The following is an 8,201-nucleotide window of genomic DNA, read 5'->3' as shown; positions in this document are numbered from 1 at the left end:
ACCATCCCCTTTGTTGATAATGATGCATATGTAGTTAGTTCTGATGTAAGTCTTGCTGGGTACATTTGTACTCATGTTTGCCTATTTATGTTTTTGCAGAGAGACTTCCGTCTCACTAGTAGTTCCGTGTGGACTTCGACGTTTAGCTTGTTACCTTAGCTACGACCTTGTGCCCTCGGCAGGATCTGGTCGATAGTCAGGCTTCTCAGCCTTTTTCATTTGTAGATGTCTGTACTCAGACATGTTAAGCTTTCGCTTGTGCTTTGCCTTGTATGCTCTGAATGCTGGGTCGAGAGACCCATGTTTGTAATATCTCGCTCCTCGGAGCCTATTGAGTAAATACTTGAGTTGTAGAGTCATGTTGTGAAGCCATGTTGCACTACTAGGAAAAGGCATGCTAGTGGCGCACCAGTTTTGCCTTCAAATGGCGCATGGATGGTGCGCCACTGGCATCACGCCATTAGAATTTTTTCTAATGGCGCACCACATGTGCGCCATTAGAATCTGGTATTCTAATGGCGCACCAGGCAGTGCGCCATTAGTACTGCCCACAGTGCGCCACTATTATCTGCTATACTTACAGCGCAGCACATGGTAGTGCGCCATTAGTAACAACTTTTTTAATTCTTTTCTTCTTAATCTCAGGTCACTATTTCACATATGAGATATTCAACATATATATATATACAACAAGCATCCATATAGCAATCATATCCAACACACAAGTTTCATCATATATACATACGTACATAGCCAACACATAGTTCCGTCGTTACAAAAGTTTCACATTGTTCATCCAACACCGTTATCCATCAATTCACAAAAGTTTCACATTGATACAAAATAAAAACACAAATGGAAAAGAAGCACCCCATCCACGCAAGCTTCCGTCAATTAAATGAAATCTGCAAAATGATAAACAAGAAGTTAGAAGAAGAAAAAGAAGAAGACTAGAAGAATACTAGAAGAGGAAGAACACTAGAAGAAGAATAAGAAGAGTTTTGGAAAAGAAGATAAGAAGAAGACTATAAGCTTATTATGTAAACTTGATCATTTTGTGCTAACATAAGTTATTTTGGAGCTAACCTATAGGGAACTAAGCATATAAGGTCTAAGTTAGTATATTAGAGCCAACTTAGGTAAAATGAAGCTAACCTATGTCATTTTGGAAAAGAACAAGATTAACAAAAAGACTATAAGCTTATTATGTAAACTTGATCATTTTGTGCTAACATAAGTTATTTTGGAGCTAACCTATAGGAAACTAAGCATATAAGCTCTAAGTTAGTATATTAGAGCCAACTTAGGTAAAATGAAGCTAACCTATAGGAAACTAAGCATATTAGAGATAACATAGGTAACTAAGTATATATATATCATTTTGGATAGCTAACCTATAGGAGATCTGACATACCTGACAAAGTAGGCAGTTCTTCTCCTGCTTATCCTTCATCTCCCTGATGCGCCTAGAGCGGCGAGGCGGTGGAGGCAGTGGAGGTAGTGGGATGTAGTCTTCTACCACAATTGGCGTGGTCATGTCGCCCAGCTGTGGGATCGCCGGCGCCACCACCGGTGCGTGGTCATTGTCAGGCACCACCACCATCGCGAGGCCACCTTCAGGCACGACCATCGCTAGGTCATCCTCAGCCACCTCCATCTCTTGCCCATGGTTAGCCACCACCATCTCTTGCCCTTGGTCAGCCACCACCAGCGCTAGGTCATCCTCAGCCTGATGCCCATCTTCATGATGCAGCTCCTGATCCTCACTCTGCTCCTCTTCTCCCGCACTCCAGTCCGGATCATCCTTCTTGTTGTCTATGCTGGTGCCAGAATCGCTGCTGCTTTCGCTATATCCAGAATCGCTGCTGCTTTCGCTACAGCCATAGTTGCTGCTGCTTTGGCTGTAGCCAGTATCGCTGCTGCTGCTCCTACCTGTCCAAAATGCAACAATGACCGTTAAGAATCGATGTGAGACAAAGCCAAATGTAGAGGAATAAGAAGAGGCAGAACGTACCGGCATCATCATCGGCAGCGTATCGCATGCGACACATAGTCTTGTTGTACACCTTCACGATGAGCATGTTGGCGTCGTCGTCGTACCTGAAGACAAGGAAGTACCCCAGCTGTAGGTCGTAGGCACGGTAGAACTTCTCCCACCCACGAGACAAGTACATGTGGCCCTTCTTGATCGCCAACTGCACATCCCACTGCCTGCGAAACCCGCTGCCGGCCTGTCGCAGCTTCACATTATTTGGCGGATCTTCACCCATCAGCATGTTCATAAAACTGTCAGGCAGCCTCTAAAGTTTGGGAAAATGAGTGATGTAGCAAACAACAGATATCATAATGAGATGGGTGAAGGGGAGATCTCTCGTTTTATATACCAGCGTCATGGATGATACTGAATCCTCAAGTATGATAGTGAAGAACTCGGAAGCATCCAACTCGTACTGCGGTGTCGCAGATCGGCGGTGGCTGCTTCCCGCCATCTCTGATAAGCAGCAGAAGAGACCAATTAGTACCCTTACAACAGATCATAAAACATGCATTAGTCGCAAGTACACCATATGTCCTATTTTTAGCAAAGTCATGCTAAAATTCACGGAAAATTTCAGCATGACCTTTTGCTGAAAATAGGACATATGGAGTGCCCGAATTTGCCGGAACGGAAGTTAATCGACATTCCGGCAAACTCAAGGGCCTCTCGGGGTACCTGCAAATTCATCACGACACAATGGTCGGAGACAAAACCCAACAAACTAGCAAGTCTTTCTCAATGTGATCACAAGTAATTCAGAGGCATCACAATAAAGCAACACCCTGCACTAGCCTAAAAACAATATATGCATCTTAATATAACACCATCTCCTAACAGAAATAGTATCCCAGGTTTCCATCTTAATACCACAAATAATTACATAAAAAAAGCCTTAATGCTAGAGAACATATGAAATACATGCCAACAATATATATGATATAAACTCCAATAATTTTTGAATAAAAATAGTAGCTAAAAACAGTAGCTCAAATCACTCTTTGCTCTTTCAGGATGCAAGCTCGCCACCCCAAATCAACCGCACACCAATGCTAACTTTCTCAACAGACTCATATCATTCGTACTAAGACTAGTAAGTACTAGCTCTTATATTCACATCAAGACGGCATGTATGATGTACCGTCACCTGCTTAAAAAATTTGACCTAGTGGAACAGATCAAGGGGCTGAAGTGTCGGTAAAATGATTCAGGACATACGATAATTGCATAGCATTATTGCAAAACTATCCCTGGCGCTACCCAATCACATTATGCAGCACAACATGATCCTTTGCATCCATCGGAACAAGCTAGTTGAGACCTATGATGTATTGTCCCTTAAAAATAGCAGTAATCATGATCGAAGCTGTGCTCATAGCATTACTGAATTCACCCAAGTGCAGTTGGACATGCACAGCAAGTGCATAAATTCATTCATTTTAAAGCTCTCACCTGAGCTCGACCTTGAAGAACACCCAGACAGGCAATCCGGCTCTCCGAAACCTTCGCGGAAAGCGCTCAACTCAGACTCCGGCGCCGATCCTGCATTCACATTGCACAATGAAAAAAGGTTTGTCATCCATGGTTACAGATGCTCAAACAAACTTAAATCTCGCATGGCTTCCCCACTAATCAATCGGCATCGCAGAAAGACGCATTTTCTTCAAGTTAATGCCCTTCTAAAGTGTCTGAATTAATTTTCTTCAACTTGCAGCAAATGACTGCACAACAGGTTGCTTCGTTTACCAGTTTTAGCAAGCACATGGAGATGATCCAACAACAAAAAAAGTACCGATCTATCTCCATGGAACCCTAACACCTCAATAACTCCCGCCCCATGCTACCAAAAAATCCCCAACAGCATCTCGAGGAGAACGAGGCGGCGATTCCACGGCCATGGAGGCCGCGGAATCGCCCAGATCCATGGCCAGATCCATGCCCAGAAACATGTTAAACCTAGCAAAAGAGAGAAGAAGAGGGCATGGTCGGGAGGGAGGAGAGGAGGAAGAGAGGAGAAGAGAGGTAGAGGGAGGAGGGCAATGAAGATTACCTGACCATGATGAGGTGGTGGCCGGAGCGGAGACGACGGAGGGCGGAGACGGCGAGCTTGGGGGAGGCGGGGAGGTCGCGGGCCTCCTCTCCTAGTGGACGTGGGGCCTCTCTCCTGGTGGACGTGGGGCGGCGCCGAGGCTCCAAGTCTCTGGCGGCTCCGAGGGTTAGGGAGGGAGGCGAGGGAGGCGGCGCTCGCAGCGGGGGCGGGGCTCGGGGGGGAGGCGGCGCTCGAGGGGGAGGAAGGGGAGAGGGAGGCGGCGGGGGTGCGTGGGCGGCTGCGACTGACGGAGGGGGCGGCGGCGCTCGAGGGGGAGGAAGGGGAGAGGGAGGCGGCGGGGGCGCGTGGGCGGCTGCGGCGGACGGAGGGGGCGGCGGCGTACGGTTGGAGACTGAGGCCACAGTGAGGTGAGTAGGTGGTGTGGGGGGAGGGTTCTAATGGCACACCTAAACCTAGTGCACCATAAGTACAACTGGTCAGGTTATATACAACCTAACCTATAACTAAACTAAAACAAGCCCACTAGCCCGACTGGTCAGCACGCAGCACACACACCAGGAGGTCCTGGGTTCGATTCCCAGGCTCCCCATTTTTTGTATTTATGCATTTAAAATGTTGTTTGCTATTTATTTTGTTTAAATATGTTCAAACTTGTTTAAATCATAACAGTAATATTTTTTTATAAAAATAGTAATAATTTTTTTAAAAATATCATCAAATTTGTTATTTGAAAATATTTATGAATATGAAAAAATATCATCAAATTTGTTTTTTTTCTTTCCAATTTTAGTTGCATTCATTTGTGACGGTGGAGCGGGCCGGGGATGGTGCGGGGGAGAGGGTGCGGGTGGTCATCGGCGGCGGTGGAGTGGGGGGCGGTGCGGGCCGGGGGTCGGCGGCGGCGGCCGGTGGAGCGGGGGAGGGTGCGGTGGGACATCGGCGGCGGTGGAGTTTTTTTCATCAAATTTATTATTTGAAAATATAATCAAATTTGTTATTTGAAAATATAATCAAATTTGTTTTTTTCTTTGCAATTTTAGTTGCATTCATTTGTGACGGTGGAGCGGGCCGGGGATGGTGCGGGGGAGAGGGTGCGGGTGGTCGTCGGCGGCGGTGGAGTGGGGGACGGTGCGGGCTGGGGGTCGGCGGCGGCGGCCGGTGGAGCGGGGGAGGGTGCGGTGGGACGTCGGCGGTGGTGGAGTTTTTTTCATAAAATTTATTATTTGAAAATATAATCAAATTTGTTATTTGAAAATATAATCAAATTTGTTTTTTTTCTTTGCAATTTTAGTTGCATTCGTTTGTGACGGTGGAGCGGGCCGGGGATGGTGCAGGGGAGAGGGTGCGGGTGGTCGTCGGCGGCGGTGGAGTGGGGGACGGTGCGGGCCGGGGGTCGGCGGCGGCGGCCGGTGGAGCGGGGGAGGGTGCGGTGGGACGTCGGCGGCGGTGGAGTTTTTTTCATCAAATTTATTATTTGAAAATATAATCAAATTTGTTATTTGAAAATATAATCAAATTTGTTTTTTTTCTTTGCAATTTTAGTTGCATTCATTTGTGACGGTGGAGCGGGCCGGGGATGGTGCGGGGGAGAGGGTGCGGGTGGTCGTCGTCGGCGGTGTAGTGGGGGACGGTGCGGGCCGGGGGTCGGCGGCGGCGGCCGGTGGAGCGGGGGAGGGTGCGGTGGACGTCGGCGGCGGTGGAGTTTTTTTCATCAAATTTATTATTTGAAAATATAATCAAATTTGTTATTTAAAAATATAATCAAATTTGTTTTTTTTTCTTTGCAATTTTAGTTGCATTCATTTGTGACGGTGGAGCGGGCCGGGGATGGTGCGGGGGAGAGGGTGCGGGTGGTCGTCGGCGGCGGTGGAGTGGGGGACGGTGCGGGCCGGGGGTCGGCGGCGGCGGCCGGTGGAGCGGGGGAGGGTGCGGTGGGACGTCGGCGGCGGTGGAGTGTGGGAGGGTGCGGGGGGTCGGCGGCGGCGGTGGAGTGGGGGAGGGTGCAGGCAGGGGGTCGGCGGTGGAGTGGGAATGGTGTTTTATATACTAATGGCGCACTGCCTGCTTGGTGCACCATTAGTAGTTATAGATAGTAATGGCGCATTACGTACCTGATGCGCCATTAGTATGTATGGGAAAATGGAAAAAAAAGTAATTCATACTAGTGGCGCACTCCGTTTACGGTGCGCCATTAGTGTCTTACACACTAATGGCGTACCACAAACAGGTGCGCCATTAGTATATAGTAGTGGCGCACTGCTTCCCTGGTGTGCCATTAGAATCAATCCTATCTATAGCCCTTTTCCTAGTAGTGTTGTATTTGCACATATCGAGCATATTGTGTGTATGTTATTGAAATGCTTGGTATGTGTGGGATCTGACTATGTAGTTGTTTATCCTTAGTAGTCTCTCTTACCGGGAAATGTCTCCTAGTGCTTCCACTGAGCCATGGTAGCTTGTGTCCTTCTGCGTTCCTGTGTCTGTCCCTCCGAGGAAATGTCACGTGTTGAGTACCGGAGTCCTATTGGCCCGCTACAGCCCGGTTTACCGGAGTCCTGCTAGCCCAGTGCTACAGCCCGGATTCACTCGCTGATGACCGACACGTTCGATGCTGGGTCATGGATGCCTGTCCCTGTAAGTCTGTGCCACTTTGGGTTTACGGCTAGCCATGTCAGCCCGGGCTCCTTATCGTATGGATGCTAGCGACACTATCATATACGTGTGCCAGAAGGCGCAAACGGTCCCGGGCAAAGGTAAGGCGACACCCGTGGGAATACCGTGGGTGAGGCCGCAATGTGATATGAGGTGTTACATGCTAGATCGACGTGACATTTAGTCGGGGTCCTGACATATGGAGGTAGTGATATTAAATTCGTGCTAGTTGGGTGATTATGAATTTAAAGAATGCTTGTGTTGAAGTTAGCAAGTCCCGTAGCATGCACGTATGGTTAAAGTTGTGTAACAAATTTGAAACATGAAGTGTACTTGGCTTGTGCATCCTTATGAGTGGCGGTCGTGGACGAGCGATTGTCTTTTCCTACCAATCTATCCCCCTAGGAGCATGCCCGTAGTACTTGGTTTTTGATGACTTCTAAATTTTTGCAATAATTATATGAGTTCTTTTGACTAATATTGAGTCCATGGATTATACGCACTTTTACCTTTCCGCCTTTGCTAGCCTCTTCGGTACCGTGCATTGCCCTTTCTCACCTTGAGAATTGGTGCAAACTTCACTGGTGCATCCAAACCCCGTGATACGATACGCTCTATCACACATAAACCTCCTTATATCTTCCTCAAAACAGCCACCATACCTACCTATTATGGCATTTCCATAGCCATTCCAAGATATATTGCCATGCAACTTTCCACCATTCCGTTCATCATCATCATGACATACTTTACTTTTGTCATATTGCATGATCATGTAGTTGACATCGTATTTGTGGCAAAGCCACCATGCATTATTTTTCATACATGTCACTCTTGATTCATTGCACCATCCCGGTACACTACCGGAGGCATTCATATAGAGTCATATCTTGTTCTAGTTTCGAGTTGTAATTCTCGTGTTGTAATCAATAGAAGTGTGATGATCATCATTATTAGAACATTGCCCAAAGAAAAAAAAAGAAAAAAAAGAAGAAAGGCCAAAAGAAAAAAAAAGGCCCAAAGAAAAAAAAAGAAAAAAAGAAAAGAAAAAAAGAAAGAGAAGAAAATAAATAAAAAGGGCAATGTTACTATCTCTTTTTCCACACTTGTGCTTCAAAATAGCACCTTGTTCTTCATGTAGTGAGTCTCATATATTGTGCTTCAAAGTAGCACCATGTTTTTCATATAGTGAGTCTCATAAGTTGTCTTTTTCATACTAGTGGGAATTTTCCATTATAGAACTTGGCTTGTATATTCCTGCGACGGGCTTCCTCAAATGCCCAAGGTCTTCGTGGGCAAGCAAGTTGGATGCACACCCACTAGTTTTCTTTTGTTGAGCATTCATTTATAGCTCTAGTGCATCTGTTGCATGGCAATCCCTACTCCTCATGTTGACATCAATTGATGGGCATCTCCATAGCCCGTTGATTATCCTCGTCAATATGAGACTTTCTCCTTTTTTGT

The sequence above is a fragment of the Triticum aestivum genome, chromosome 7B (genome assembly GCF_018294505.1).
Source record: "Triticum aestivum cultivar Chinese Spring chromosome 7B, IWGSC CS RefSeq v2.1, whole genome shotgun sequence".
In the NCBI taxonomy this organism is placed as follows: domain Eukaryota; kingdom Viridiplantae; phylum Streptophyta; class Magnoliopsida; order Poales; family Poaceae; genus Triticum; species Triticum aestivum.
Note: the sequence above shows the minus strand (reverse complement) of the source record.